The sequence below is a fragment of the Diceros bicornis genome, chromosome 27 (assembly GCF_020826845.1).
Source record: "Diceros bicornis minor isolate mBicDic1 chromosome 27, mDicBic1.mat.cur, whole genome shotgun sequence".
Classification (NCBI taxonomy): Eukaryota; Metazoa; Chordata; class Mammalia; order Perissodactyla; family Rhinocerotidae; genus Diceros; species Diceros bicornis.
Window position 1 is genome coordinate 28,016,789 of NC_080766.1, and position 16,372 is coordinate 28,033,160.

Below are 16,372 nucleotides of genomic sequence, written 5' to 3' on the forward strand. Positions count from 1 at the left end.
GATCATAGACATTGCGATCCACGAAATCAAATTAAAACTTCGTTCATTCATTAAACAGATATTTATTAAGTGCCTACAGCATGCTTAGTATACATTAATACTTGACTATCAGTGCTAAAGTTTAATGCTTGACTATCAATACGCAAGTTAACTGATTTTCCTAGTTTAGAGATTTTCCTTAGCAACAAGAAAGAACTTCAAGTGCAAAAGACGAGTGAGAAAAATGTTCTACCACCAGGAGGCGACAAAAGATAAAATTTAAAGTCACTGCTAAGAGCGAGTACTTGCAAATGTTCACCTACCACAAATACAAGTAACTTCCAAATGTCACGCGAATTTAAAATCATATATTGGGGAAGCTTTATTACTTAAAATGAATCAGTATTAACACTATATATTTATTAGCTTAGTAAATACTAGACTTGGAAGTGGATAGTTTTAGTCAGCAGGAGGCACCTGAGACCACAGAGTAAGAAATTTTAAACTCTTATAATTTTCCCCCCACTTAGCTTACAATTTATTGATTAGCTGATTGAGATAGCCCCTGGTTTGTTTTTGTTTTCATTTTTGGGGTTTTTTTTGTTTATTTTTCCCCTCAAACAACAGTACAGTTGTTTGAGCAGAGGCTGGAAGTCCATTACCTAGATATTTTTAAAGTGATTATTGCCAACGATGAAGAGCAATATTTGATGATTTCTAGGCTTCCTTCCTATAGATGGATTTATGACTTTACAACGCTCCTTTGTATCTTATTGATGAACACTGACGATCACGAGGTTTTGTGGTTCCTTGGCAATCCACTAGAGAAATTAGAATGGGTAGCTTGGGATCACTGACATTTGAGTATCTTCCAAGTCCAAGGCTGTGCTTCCTAACAGCAGCTGGAGGTCTCTCAGTGACCAGTTTTTCTCTTTTCTTTGCCCTTCCACTTTCCCACCATCTAACTAACATTTTGACACCGTTTCTGCCAACCCCCTTTCACTTCATCTCTCTCTGGCAGCCCTCTCTCACCCCATTCCATTCCTCCTTCAAATTTAATGCTGATGTACGCACTCCTGAGTGGCCCCGTTCATTACTACATTGTCTAGCCTAACTCTGTCTGTCCATCTTTGAACCAAGAGATTTACTCCTCTCTGCCTCACGAGTGTCATTTCCCAAACATCCGTGCTCGTCAGTTTGATTTCCAGACATTTTTTTTTCATTTTCCTCCTCTGTTACACCCATAGAAAATTATGCTTGCACAGCCCACTGGGGTCAACGGATAAGGGTACTTGCTGCTGGAAACACTGACCCAGAAAGCTTTCTTGTCTCAGATGGCTCTCAAGGCATCCTGCAAGCTAAGGAGAGAGCTCTCTCTACCCATTTGCTTCTCTGTCACCAGTTGATGGTAGGCTAGTTAGTATACTCATGCAATGTCCATTGGGACGCTGGGACCTAGACAACCTCTAAGTAACAGGCTGTTGAGAACATTAGAGTTGGAAGTTGTTCTAAAGCAGGGCCATGTCCAAGCGTGGGAAGCCTTCTTATCCCCTGCACTCCATGCGCTGGGAGCTGGGAGGCAAATCCACAATGGAATTCTACATTCTGACTCGGCCACATCCTTACTTGGTGGCTTCAGGGAATGGCTTGTCCCCAAGCCCTAGGCTCCTCATGTGTTAAGAAGAGATAACAACAGATCTTGACTTGAAGCATTGTTTCAAGGCTTAGAGATATGACTGGCCGTAGAATTGCCAATGGATAAATGGGGCTGATTATTATGGGGGCTTTGAAAGTGATAGAGAAGGAACGCCAAAGGCAACAGTGAGACTGAAGGTACTGGATTCTGACCAAGAGTTTTGTCTTGTTGCCTTGGAACACTTAAAATAGAGGTGAGCATGAGGTGGGGCACACATCTTTTAAATAAACGAAGCAGGTGGCCTTCTCTGTTTAGTAAGATCACCTTAATTGTTGAGTGGGACACCAAAGCAGAGGAACGAGGTGTGTGTGGTTTGAAGCTATTTGTGGTGGAATGACGTAGATCAATAAAGGGAAGTCAATAGATTGAAAAAGGATATGCAAGATGGCTTTCCAAAGTTATCAGTTAATGAGATCTGCTTATGAATTGCCTCCAAGTTAAAGTTGCTGGGTTTTATATAGATTTTGACTTTTTTGCTATGTTACATATTGTTTTTAGGACCTGATCAGTCCAATGGGGGGACTATTCTGAATACCTGTGTTGGAGACCTGGCTGCCCACTTCACATCCCCTTGGCCTTCATTTACTCTGGCCAATGCTGCACTAAGCACTTTCAGGCAGGTGTAACCTGACGGTACTTCTCAGCTGCTCCCTGTGCCTTGAATGTTCTCTCACCCGGGGCTCCTTGAAGCTGCAGAATGACAATCCTGCAAATGCAACCAGGCGGGTCAGGGGAGTTAACTAACAGCCATTTATCAGCCCTTGACCAGAATAGGGGCCAGGAGGAAATGGTTCCTTTTCTGTCTGTTGGAAGACAGTATAGAGGCCCATCATAGATGTCTCTTCAGAGAGTCCTGATAGACTTGAACCCCAATTGTCCCTAGCAATGACCACCTTGATAATGCACCCCTGCACTGGGCTTCCCCCCTTCTCTGTCTTATTCTTGTTAGCCCCCTCTCCTGTTTCCTAAACTTGCTTACCTACTCCTTGCCCTCTCTACCCGCTTAAGCCCTTTTCTCGGGTTCTCCTTTCTGGGCTCAACTGGGTCTAAAACAATGAGTATCAGAAGAGCCTTTAGATGGGACTGCTCACTGATCAGATAGCGATAAGGATCCCTTTGCAGGTGGTGAATGGGGTGGCATAGCCCATGACAGGAGGTGGCATTACAGTTGTGAAGACTCGTGCAGTGGGATGAGGTGACAGTGTGGGATGAGGTGCACGTTGATGCAGCAACAGCGGCACTTAGTATGAGGAAAAGAGTAATTACAAAGAGGGTGTAGTTGGATGGCTTTTGATAGTTGCTTCAGATCAGGGGTTGGCAAACTATAGCCTGTGGGGTGTCCACCTGTTTTTGTAAATAAATCTTTATTGGAACAAAGCCACAAAGTTTCTTTCAGAGTCTTCTGAGCCTTTATTGTCTTCATCTCTAAATAATCCGCATACCAGAGTGGCACATCTTAGGGCGGCCTGCCCTGAACCCCATCAATAGAAATAGAAGTATTTTATATACAGAAGAAAGAAGAAATGGATTCCAAATTTCCATGTTGTGTCACCAAAGCAGGAAATATAAAATAAAGACTTCAGTTTTATGACTTTTTAACTCTTATTTAAGTAAATATATTGGACTCTGAGTAGGTAAATATAATATTTCCTGGAACTCACCAACATCATCCTCACCATCTCCAACATTTATTGAGCACTTACTGTATACAGACACCGACCCATATATTTCATGTATATTACAGCTTTGCCGAAAAGCCGTTCCTAAATTTATAAAAGAACATTTCAACTAAGAAAGGAGAAATATATGGTAAACTTGACATTAGAATAAATGAATTTTTCTACCTAGAAGAAGAATGTGACACTTGCTCAGACTTGCTGAGCAGCTGACTTTCATCTGAAGTCAAGGCAACTGGATAAGCTATATATACTTCTCATTGGAAATTAGAGAGCAAATAAAAGGGAGCAGGTGAAACCAAAAGGAACATTACAAGAGATCTGCAGAAACACACGTGTTAAACACAAGAGCTCTGTTTGCAACACCTGTGCAGCAACTGAAGGGAGAGACATGTGTGGTACAATGAGGAGAAATTCTATAGTGAGAGAGAGGGCTCACGGAAAGCATCTTTTTCTAGTTTTGCAAAATTAGGAATTTAAAACAAAAGGAAACTAGTGACATTACATGGAATAAGCCAAAAGTATAAAGCAAAATCATAGAATCTTTTAAGAGAATAGAATAGAATTTTAACAAACTAGGCTTCTAATCCAGATGTCATTTCTGAGTAGCTGGGATATGGCTTTTGACAGAAAATTGAGACTGTTCGTCGCCCATTCCCTGTCTTAAGTCCAGCTGCCATCATGAAAAGCAATTCTTACCTGAGGTTTAAGAATAGACTTGGTGATTTTAGGAACAATGGAAATCTCATAGCATGAGAACTAAAAAGAAAAAATTAGGATTTTGCCTATCCAATGTCCATGCCCTATGTCCAATGTCCATGGCTACGTCCAATCACAGATGTCTTTGTTCACTTAATTTGCACATAGAAATGAGTGCTCGATGAGAAAAACCTCCCTTAAGATGATAATATGACTCTTCAGCCATTTCTTTCTGAAGATTGTGGATTTTATTATGCTATATGTTTCTTTCCCTCTTAACATTTTACATTTGACTCAATTTGTTAGTTAAAACAAGTACAAGAATCTTGTTAATTTTTAGGAATATTACTTACTGTAGGTGGCTGTTGAAAGCTTCAAGTCATTCACAGTAGGCATAAAATCCATATTAAAAAATAGGAGGAAAAGAGCCTTGGTTAGCAACTGAAAAGACTTTTTAACAATTGTATCAAGCTTTCCCTCTGGGGCGTTGTCAGATTTGTTTTCCCTCCCTTCCTCTTTCCTTCATCCCTCCCTCCCTCCTTTCTGTCCTTCTCTTCTTTGTTCCTTCTTTTGAAATTTTTAATGTTTTTTAAATTGAAATATATGTAACATTATGTAAATTTAAGGTGTACACGTTAATTTGATACATTTATATATTGTAATATGATTGCCATTGTAGCAATAATTAATACCTCTATTATGTTAATAATTATCATTGCTTTTTAGTGGCTGGAATAATTAAATTCTAGTTTCTTAGCAAGTTTGATGATTTGAATATGATATTGTTGTCTATATTTGCTATACCATGCATTAGAGCTCTAGGATTTATTTACTACTTGTTGCAAGTTTGTACCCTTAAACAACATCTACCCTATTTTGTGTCAGGCACTGTACAGGGCACTAATGATGCCTACCCTGCACCCTGAAATTTCAGTCTTAAAGGATTGATAAATGATTCCTCTTAAGTGTCTTATACACATGTATTTAAATAGTTGCTCTTGGGTGTCCTTAGAGCTACACAGGGGATATGGACAAGGTGGAGAGGATGGGATAAAGATGGAGCCATTAACCTTGTCCAAGAGCACGAGGTGGGGTTTCACACAAGAGGAGTTATTTGATCTGATTTTCTTTTTTTCAGTATTTTAAAACTTCATAGATATACCTTGTAAGTGAATAGTATTGCTGTTTCTGTTCCTTTTCTAAGAAGGCAAGAATATGTGAAAATTCTTTTCTTATGGAAAGGGTCATATGCTCCAGAAAAGACTTTTCAATTTAATTTTTGTCATTTGGCTTAACACATTTCACTTTGTATGGCTTAGTTTCTACATTCTACTAAATTATCTTTATAAATTATTCTGTGTAGAAGCAACACAGAATCTACATGATGGCTCACAGATATTCACAGATGAAAGGACTTAGTTGCTGAGAATTACAGCTTAGACCCACTTAGCAGTATCAAGAAATGAGAAAGAAAATTATGCTAAAATCTAACTTCAAAAATCCGATGTATAGTTTTTACTGTTTAACGCTTTCTGTATTTCTATAAAATTTTTCTTTAGCATCATTTAAGAATTCTATCAATGTTTCTTTGTTTTTTGGAAAAAAGAAAAATTACAGATGCCTATAAAACTAAAAGACTAAAATGTTATTCATTGTTTGGTGTAAAGAATGACTCTGACGCATTATAAAAATAAAACCCAAAAAACCTGAAGGTTCAGGCCTTCAATTGAATCTTAAAAATTTTAAATATTTTAATATTTAACATTTTCTCCTTTATATATGATTTATTTGTTCTTTTTTAAAGGATTGGCTATAAGTAATAGGAGTAGGTTTTTGGGATCCTTACATGTTTCCTTAGTTTTTTTCATGATTCTGGTTAATAGTGGTACGCAATAGTGAAGCTATGAGAAGGAGAATCTTATCTTCCTAAGAAAAATAGATTCCTTTGTATTCTGTTCTCAGATTAGAGGAAAATGCTTATATTGAGACGTTAAATTGGCATGTGCAAAATAATCTAATTTTTGCCCTATAACTAATTTCTGGCAGGCCATTATACACACATATATTAGAGAAATCAATATATGCCTTCAATCATGTTTTTACAAATTGTGATAATACGCGATTTTCAGCATATTGTCTGATTTGGCACTTTGAATAATATATTATATTTTTAACATGCATCTTTTGAGGAGTTGAAAAGTGACATTTAAAATAAACACTTATTCAACTTGACTCCTTTTTCCTCATTTACTGTCTGGTGGATGCTGAATTAGACCTATTAACGTACAGGCCCGAAATGGTCCCCAAGTAATCAAAAAGAATTAAGAAAATAATCATAGTCAAATCTAGGTTTTTCTGATTAATGAAAGAGACAAATAATCCAAACTACTGGCTATTCCAAACCAAAGTAAAATATTTTAATAATACTTGAATAAAATTGATTTGGATATAAGTCACGATGATGATGGGGATGATGGTGATGGTAGTGGTGGTGGTAATGATGGTAACTCACTTGTTGACAGTTTTTTGATTGCCAGGCACTACAATAAAGACTGTCCATGTATTAGCTTATTTATTTCTTCAAAACAGCCCTAGGAGGTATATTCTATTATTATCAGAAGCTTAGTAAGGTTAGTTGACCTGCCCAAGGCTAACAGGCAGTTTATGTAATCTTTACTGCTGTTTACCAAATATTTCTGGTTCTCTTTCTAAGCACGTTTAGTATCGTACTTCCCCACCCACTCAAAGTTAGATGTGTCTGTGTGACTTGCTTTAATAAATTGTTAGCAGAGTGACTTGCTTTGGAGGGCAGAGTATTTGCTTGCATGAGAGCAGAGTATTACTTCCAGTTGGAAACTCTCAGAGCCACTGAGTGATTTGCCATGCTCTCTTTCTTTTCCTCTGTGATGACAATGGTTATGTTGAATTAACTGGCTGCTCTATCAGCCTCAGTCCCCGAAAAGAAATAATGACAATGGGGCAGCCAACTGTAATGAACATATAGCATAAGTAAGGAAAAGCTCCTTGTTTTCAGCCCCTGAGATTTGTGGTTATACAGCCATATAAATTACACTATCTTGACAGATAAAGTAGTAGAGTCTAAGTGACCTTGGAATTGGCGACAACAATAGAATAGTAAATTATCACTCTGAGAAACTATTTGAGAATTATTAACCATCTGTCTTTCACGATCTTTTTTTATAGAATGTAGCATGCCAAATTGATTCATTAGTTTATATCTCACCTTAAAAATTGGGAAATATAGTAAAGGAATGAGAATTATCTTTATTCCAAGAATACAAGAATGGTTTTTTATACATATATCTATTAATATAACCCAACATATCAAGAAATAAAAATAAAAATCATAAACTAATCTTTATAGATGCTAAAAATGGATTTGAATATGTTTGATCATCCATTCTTGAATTTAAATAAAATGAAATCCTCTTATCCTCTAGAAACAAAATAAAACTCTCTTAATAGGATAAGGAGTAACTAAATACACAGTCTATATCAAATTCATTTGAAAAGCTCTAGTTAGTCCCATCAAAATAAAGACAAAGATACTTATTATTAGCATTATTGTTTAACATTGTTTTGGAAATTCTAGCAAAAGCCTTTTAAGAAAAAAATATTAGAAAGAAGAATGTGGAAGAGAGTTGGAGAAAAATCTATATTTTGTTTATATGTTAAGGAAAAGACTTCATATAAACTTGAGTCTGAGTTTTCCACATATATAGTATGCTGGGATCATTTACTCTGGAAAATTAATCCTTAATTTCACTAGCATCTTGGTAAGAATGTCCTGGGACTTTTAACAGCAGTTGCGGCTGGCAGGCAGGCACAGCCAGAATCTAATAGTTGAAAGGCGGCAGGAGGGTCCACTGGGCACCGTAGCACCCATAGCCTCTGCTGATGAGAATGGCCAAAGAAACTTCTCGAAGGACCTGTAGGGTAATCTTATCAAGTCATGCTGTATCATCAGCTGCTGGCCTTGTTATAGAAGTGTAAAGCCCAGTTAAACTCGCCTGTCTGTGTGTAATAAGTCATGACATTTTCTTATGGTAAATTGTATCCTATGCCAGTAGTGCGCACAATTTTCTTTAAATTATATCCCTGTTTCATTGTGACAGTCACAATATGCTTTGATGGCTTACTACTTAGAAAACCCAAGACAATAAAAAAAAAATCTTATGATTATCAAGATAGTTTTATGAAGTTAGGTTTAGGATAACAAAATGATTACAAAAGTATAAGAATTTTTATATATCCTGCCCCCTGAACCAAAACATAAAATATAATGGAAAAATTTTATTGTCAACAGCAACAAAAATATAAACAGCTTAAAGTGTATAAAATCTGTGCTGGACTACATAAATAAAACCTACAAGCCATTATTCAGGGACATAAAATAAAACGTTAATAATAGATTAAAAAGCAATAGTCTAGGATCGCATAATTCAATATTTTAATCTTAAAAATACTTTCTAAATTAATTTACATATTAGATTCAATTCCAATAAAATTCCTAAGGTGACATATAATGTAAATTCTCAAACATATGGAAATGAAACAGAGGAAGTGAATTTAAACAACTTTTGGGTCAGAGACGATATACAAAGTAATTATAGGATATCTATAAAACATTGGTGATGAAAAGACTATGTAGCAGAACTTATGAAAATGACTGGAAATCTGTGAGTAAGCCTCCATTTGATGTTTTTTTTTGTTGTTGTTAATGAACAAAGTAACCCAAAAGACAGCAGAAGGAAGAATGCATTTATAGCAGAGATTAATGGGAAAAAAACCACATTGGAACTAATAAATACAAAATCTGGTTCACTTAAAAAAATAATAAAATAGATATACCATTAACAAACTCAAGGAGAAAGAAGCACACGTGAAATAACAAATAATAAGAGTAGGAAATAACCACAGGTACAGAAATTAAAAAGTAATTAAGTTGCATATTGTCTCAAATTTATGCAAAAATGTTTGAAAATCTGAGTGAAATCATGGAAAATATAATTTACCAAAAGTGACCATAGAGGAAATAGAAAACTCTAACATTGGTTACCACAAAGAAATGAAAGAAGGTGATTAAAGAGGACCCCTCCTCTGCAGAACATCAAATCCTTACAAAACGGATAATCCCAATGTTGTTTAAGCTTTTCCAAAGCCAGGGAAACAGAATGAAAGGCACTAACTTCTTCCTACAAAAAACTTCTAAAATTAATACTTAATCTTGACAAAGTTTTCACAAAGAAAAAAATACATTTAGACCAGTTTTACTTAGATTATAAACAAGATCATGAACAAGGGTGTTTTAATCCAAAAAACCAAGGGCAGTTCATTATTATGAGTTATTAACATAGATTATTATTAGTAGATCTAAGAGGAAAAAAACCATATGTCCCAAGCTCCTTAGATGCAGAAGATAGCATTTGATAAAATAGAATATCTATTAATGATAAAAGCTTTTACTACTATAGTTAAGATAGATAGTTTAAAAATATTATGTAGCATATGTACCCAAACATTAACATCTTCTTAAATGAGGAAACAATAAAAGTAACAATGCAAGAATTCTACTATCACCAATGTTATTTAACATTTTTCTGGAAGTACTAACTGATGATATTAGGCATGAGTAATAAATCACAAGAAAAATTGGGAATGTAAAGTAACATATTTCACATTCAATAATGTGCCATTTTACTTAAAACTAAGAAAATCAAGTAAAAACGATTATGCCACATAAGGTAATTTAGCATGGTCATAATATTCACATATATAAAGAACAAGTAGTTTAAAAAGATAATGTAAGAAAAGCCCCCTTTACAACTATAAAAACTTATTAAAATCCTAGAAAGAAACATGACAAAAAATATTCAAGAGTGTTGTTAAAAATAGTAAAGTTAAAACAACTTTTGAGGGATGCAAAATAATTTGATCAAATGATGTTATATCTTATCATTTGTCCACAGAAGACTCAGCATCATAAAAATATTCCCACGTAGCTTATATTCCCCATAACTTATACCTTGAATATATCACAATAAAATATTAATAGAATTTTTCAGAGAGAACCTGGAGAAGTGATTTTAAAACTTGTATAGAAAACCAAAGAGACAAAACTAATTCAAAGGAGTGTTTGACATTTGCTTAGGAGTTTGGCTTTTGTTTAGAATCTATAAAGCTGCAAGACAACATCACTCTCAGAAAAATCTGGATAATCAACAAAGCATAACTTTCCTTGAACTGTTCAAAGAGCTACAGTCACAAGGGAACAAGTGTACTTTGGACCAAGAGTTCGAAAGTCTAAGAAGCCCCTCAGAAGAGAGAAAACACATTGTTTTCGCTATTGATAGAACACTGAGAGAAGAGTTAGCTACTGTAAAAGTGAGTAAGAAGAAAACAGTTGAAAATTTTATAAATTCTTAAAGGACAAGTGTTGAACAGCATGTCTGAGAGCCCAAGCACTAGGGGACTCTGCACTCACTCACAAGTTAGGAGCATTCCTCCTTAATGGCTCACAGGGACAAAACCTAACCATCTCCTGGACTCATCTCTCATATGAAGCCAGAGGGAGAGAAGAACAATGTTCTAATTCTGGGAGTGGAATTAAATGAAATCTATTTTCCTTGAGAAGGGAGGGAAACAAAACCTTCCACCCCTGGTCCCAGGCAAGGGTAGATTGCCACTGAGGATAGAGTAGAAGGAAAAGCTACCTGTCTGTTGAGAAGGAGCAGGAAATGCCTGGGACCCAGGATTCTGTACTTATACAAAGTAGAATTCAGTTACTAGTGGAGGAGGAGAAGGAAACTGTCTCCAATCTACAGCCCACACAGACACAACTCAGATTTCTGTTGCCGTGGAAGGAAGGACAAGAACCCTAAGAAAGCTCCATCTCCAAGACCCAGGCTAACAGGGACTGCTTAAGACAAAGGCTGAACCTGGACAACAGAAACACCAAATAGAATGCACGTGGTGAATAACAAGCAACAGCAGAACACTGCTTAAGAAGGAATAAGAGCATGGAGAGAGATCTCCCTCTACGGTGTAGACATGCTGGGACTACTGAAATTCAAAGATAGAGCAGGACCTGAGAAAAACCCTTTGGCACACCAGGCACCACAGTGAGCACAAGGAAGCCATCTGTGGCGCACTGAAGGTAACAAAACTAACCCAGTTTCACTACAAACTAGCTTGATTCAATCCCCCACAGAATGGACTGGACAAAAGACGAGGTGTACCCATTTCTGGGAATAAATCCTAGTTACCTCAGTTTCCACTCTTACACACAATGGCCATTGTTCAATGAAAAGTTAAAATTCACCCCCAAAAATCAAGGGAAAAAACATCATCAAGAGGTAAAGCAGTCAACAGAACCAGACCCAGAAATGATAGTTATTAAAGCTATCTAGGACTTGAAAATAACTATGAATAAACATGGATGGTGCGTGAACAGATGGGTAGTATCAGAACAGAGATGGAAACTTTTAAAAAGAGTAAAATGAAAATGCTTAAAATAAAAACACGTTATCAGATATCAAGAATCCCTTTGATGGACTTACTGGTAGACTGGGCACAGCTGAGGAAAGAGTCAATATACTTGAAGATAGGTCAATAGAAATTATTCAAACTTAAATATGAGGAAAATATTTAAAAATAACAAATAAACAAAACCCCCCAGAACATCCAAGATCTGTAGGACAATATTCAAATTGTTGACATACATGTAATTGGACTTGCAGTTAGAGAAAAGAGAGAAGGAAACAGAAGATAGATACCAGGAAATAATGGCCAGTAATTTCCCCAAATTAATAAAAGACAACAAATCAAAGATATAAAAAAGTCATAAAATCCTGAGTGATAAATAATAAGAATAAAAATAAGAATAAATACCTAGACCCATCACAGTTAAACTGCTAAAAAACAAACCAAGATAAAGAGAAAATCTTGCAGGGGTGTAGTGAAAAAGAAACGTTATGTAGAGAGGAATGAAGATAAAAGTGACAGCAGACTTATCAGCAACTATGCAAGCTAGAAGATAATAGAGCAGTGACTTTACTGCTCTGAAAGAAGAAATAAACCTTTCCACCCAGAAATCTACATTTTTTTAAGAGAGGAGAAAAAACCTAGATTATAGAAAGGTAAATAAATTATAATTTTCGTGTACATGCATGAAATATACCTTAAAGATATACAATAATTAGATAATATTTGTTGTCTCCGCAGAGGAGAATTCAGTATTTGGGAGTATGTATGGGAGACACATTTCCACTCTATAGCATTTTGCTCCCTTTTATTTTTTAACTATGTGGATAAACAAAAACTAATTAATAAAACTTTGACACTTGGAAGAAGTTAAATGATGTTCCTTTTGTAATATAATAAAATTGTTTTGATTTCTTATATAAGAATTAATAGGTAAGAATAGACAAGTAATCTTTGACAAAGAACAATGAAGGAGAATGGGCAGACATTAAATGTCATAAAACTACTATTGTTAAAACAACTAGTTTATGAATAGTAAAACACACCACAAAACAGAAGTCTATGAACAATTTAGGATTATTTGCAAAATCAGTCTACGATAAAAGTGACATTTTGATTCGATGTAGTAACGATTACTATTTTGCTTCAGTACATTTGCTAAATTCTTAAAAAATAAGTTACTTCTCTAATTCTTACTACATACCGAACAGATCCTAGTTGAATTTTAACAAAGTTAAAAACTGAAATAATAAAAGAAGAAAAACATATAGCTGAGTATATCTGTTTTATCACTGGGAAAGTAAAGTCTTTTTAAGCATAATGGCAAGCAAATTATTAAAAGGAAATCACTGTAAGATTTAACTTTAAAAATTGTCATATGTCAAGAAAATATGAAAAAATTAAATTGATCGAAATCGAGACAATATATAAAACATGTGACACAGATTCTCTCCTTGACCAAGCTTCACTCAGGCTCCTCTGAACTCTTTTCTTATTAGTCCCTGACTTTTGGGCTTCCATGTTCATCTCTACAATGTCCAATTTTAGCAAGATTCCTGCTAAGTCAGTTTAGCCAGAATTCCCCATCCTGGATATCTGATCACCATCAATATCTGATCAGCTTTCTCAACCTCCACCAGCCCCGGGGTGATGTCTGGTCACCCTGGCCAGCCTTCAAAGAGAATCCTGTTGGTCAGTTTAGCTAGAATTTCCCCTTACCCTTGATATTTCCTCTCAGTAATTTTCCACCCACTGACCCCCTACCCTGCTCCTTGGCTATAAATTCCCACTTTTCCTTGTTGTATGCAGAGTTGAGCCTGATCTCTCTCTGCGCTGCAAAACCCCGGGTCCCTCCAGCTATGACTATGGTCCCCCTGAATAAAGTCTGCCTTACTGCTCTTTACCAGTTTGAACAATATTTTTTCTTTAACATGTGTACAAAGCTCATTTACAATTATTAAAATTTGCACATCACGATGGAAAAATTCAAGTAATATAAACAGTCAGTTCACCAAAGGAGGAACATAGTTGGCTTCTAAACAAATGTAAAAAAAACCACTTCATTAATAAACAAATAAATTCATATCACATTCCCATGTTGAAGAGAGTATCAGGAAATTGGCGCTCTCTTGCACCCTTTGGAGTAGTGAAAAAGAGGAGAACATTTTGGAGGTCAATTTGGGAATGTGCCGCAAATGTTTTCCACATGTTTCTAACCTTTAACCTGGAAATATTCCATTTTTAGCAATATAATTTAAGGAGATACTTAAGGGTACGCTTAAGCATTTAGTATAATGATATTCTCTGTGTGATTTCTTTTTTTTTTACTAATAGTGGAAAACCAAAAGAAAATTCCAGTATAAGCAATTTTAAATAAATTAGAATAGAGGTATATGATTTAATGCTACGTGGCATAAAAATACTGTGAAAAGAACATTTAAAGGCGTGGTAAGTTTTTATGATGTCTCTTTAAGTTAATAAAAATGCTACAAAACATTTTGTATTGTATGCTTTATAAAACTATATAAACATGCATAAAAGAAGATATATACATATATAAAACAAATCAATTTTCCTGGTGATAGAGTGATATATTTCCATTAAAATGATAAATAAATATTATAGAAATACATTAAAAAAATCTCTAGAGAATGCTAGGAAATGCAAAAATAAATACAATAAAGAGTAAAGAAAAAATACATATACATGTTCCACGTATTCCATCCTCTACAAGTTTCATCAATGACGTATCTGTTGTACAAATTTGTTTCGCCCCTGCACTACTTAAAACAATGCTTCCTAGTCATGGAGCAGATAAATTCACACTCCTTCCCATGGCCATGACACTGTGCAATCTCAACTTTCACAGGCCCTTCTTGCCATTTAAATCCTCATGGTACCAAAACGTTTGTTGTTTCCTGCACACACAATGCTGCTTTAGATCTCTGTACCTTTACCTATTCTATTTTCCCCTCCTGAATCCTAGAACATCCTTCACTCTCTTGCGTGCAGGAGAAAACTTTGTTTACTTTCAATTCGCTGCTATGAAGACTCCAGGGTGAAAGAATGCCAGATGATGCCAGTTCCTCCCCCACATACAGAGAGACAGGCTGAGGTAACACCAAGCGCCTTTCTTCTATTTTTGCTGCTGTATCCATAGTTCTTTTTAGGCCCGTTTATATCAAGTTGTGGTAATTGTTTGGTTTCTTATGTAATTTTCCCACTGGAGGGTTGCCCAGTGACGATTGGGGTTGTCATCTCTACTCTCAACTTTTTAAAAATTCTAGATAATCAACAAATGTTTATTTCAAGTCTAATTGAACTGAAAATTATTAACACTAATATGAAAGTGATGCTTTCCCATGATGGGATTCACAGGAGAGCATAATTCTTTAAAGGCATTTTTTTATAAAGAAGAATTATTTGGAAACAGATTTTTTTAATGTTTTCTTTTATGTTTCATAGTTTAAAATAACAATTATTAAGTTACTATTTAATTTTTATAGAGGAGAGCTCTTTAATATAAGACTGGTACTGACAGCTGGCATTTTAATTCATAATATAGGATTTAAAAATGAGTAAGCTTTTATTTCTGTTTCGGGCAGTACTATGAACTAGGTTGCCTCAAGACCCCCTCCTGCTGAAAACAACTAAAAAAGTTGGAGGAATTATTAAAAATAAAATCCTTATGAATGCAACTCTGAAGAGACAAGAAAATAAGAAATTCTTAGACGTCAAAGACTCAACAGAAGGAAAAAAAACTCAGAAGTCAGTTCCCCTTGAGGGAATTTTCTGGATGGATAAAGTTTGTTTTCACGGACTGTTTGGAAGCGGAGAACACAGATAAACCCCAGGTCTATACAAAATGGCATTTTCCCAGGGAATCATCTCGCCACACCCCACACATTCACCTCTCAAGAGAGGACAAGAAAAATAGTCTGTCTTCAACTTTGATAGTGTATGGAGGGGAATGGAAAAATTTCTTTTAGGCTTTGTAACCACCAGCCATCTGATTTCAGTTTTACTGACTGAATTCATACTTCATGGGTGGTCTCAATACTCAACATACAAGTATTCAGTGTAAAGTAGTCCCTGGTTAGTGGTGCCCTTGGGACCTGGCAGGACCAGACAAAAGCCCTCTCTCATAAAAATCACCACAGCTTAGGGCTCAAATAATATCTACAGTAATATGAGGTCACAGTAAAAACAAAAGCAAAGCAAAACAAAACAAAACAAAAGAAGCAAGCCATGGTGAGTGAGAGCCAGCAGAAAAAACATATCCGGAACAAAACCTGCAAAAACTTAGATATTGAAGTTATTGGAGGTGAAATATGAAATAATGCTTTGAAAATAAATTTCAAAAGTAGAGTCTATAAAAATAACCGAGCATAAAATCTGAGTAAAATGGGTTTACTAGTAGCTTAGACAAAGACGAAGAGCAAATTTGTGAACTGGAGAGAGATAATGGAGAAATTTCCAAGAATTAACAGAGTCCATAGGATGGAAAATAGAGGAGACAGGCTAAAAATTGGAAGACAAAGTAAGCTTAAAAATAAAAGAAATTCATACTTACACATAACAGTAAAAATTCAGATGACAAAAGCTAAATAGAAGATTTAAACCCCCAGACAGCAGTATAGACATTCAGAAGAATGACAGCTATTCTGAGAGATGATTTCTTAACAGCAACAATAAAAGCTTGGAGAAAGTGAAATGATGTATTTAGTGTACTAAGAGAAAATAACTATAAGTGCAGAATTGCATACTAGAAAAATGACAAGAATGAGAGCAAAATAATGACATTTTAAGATAAAACCTG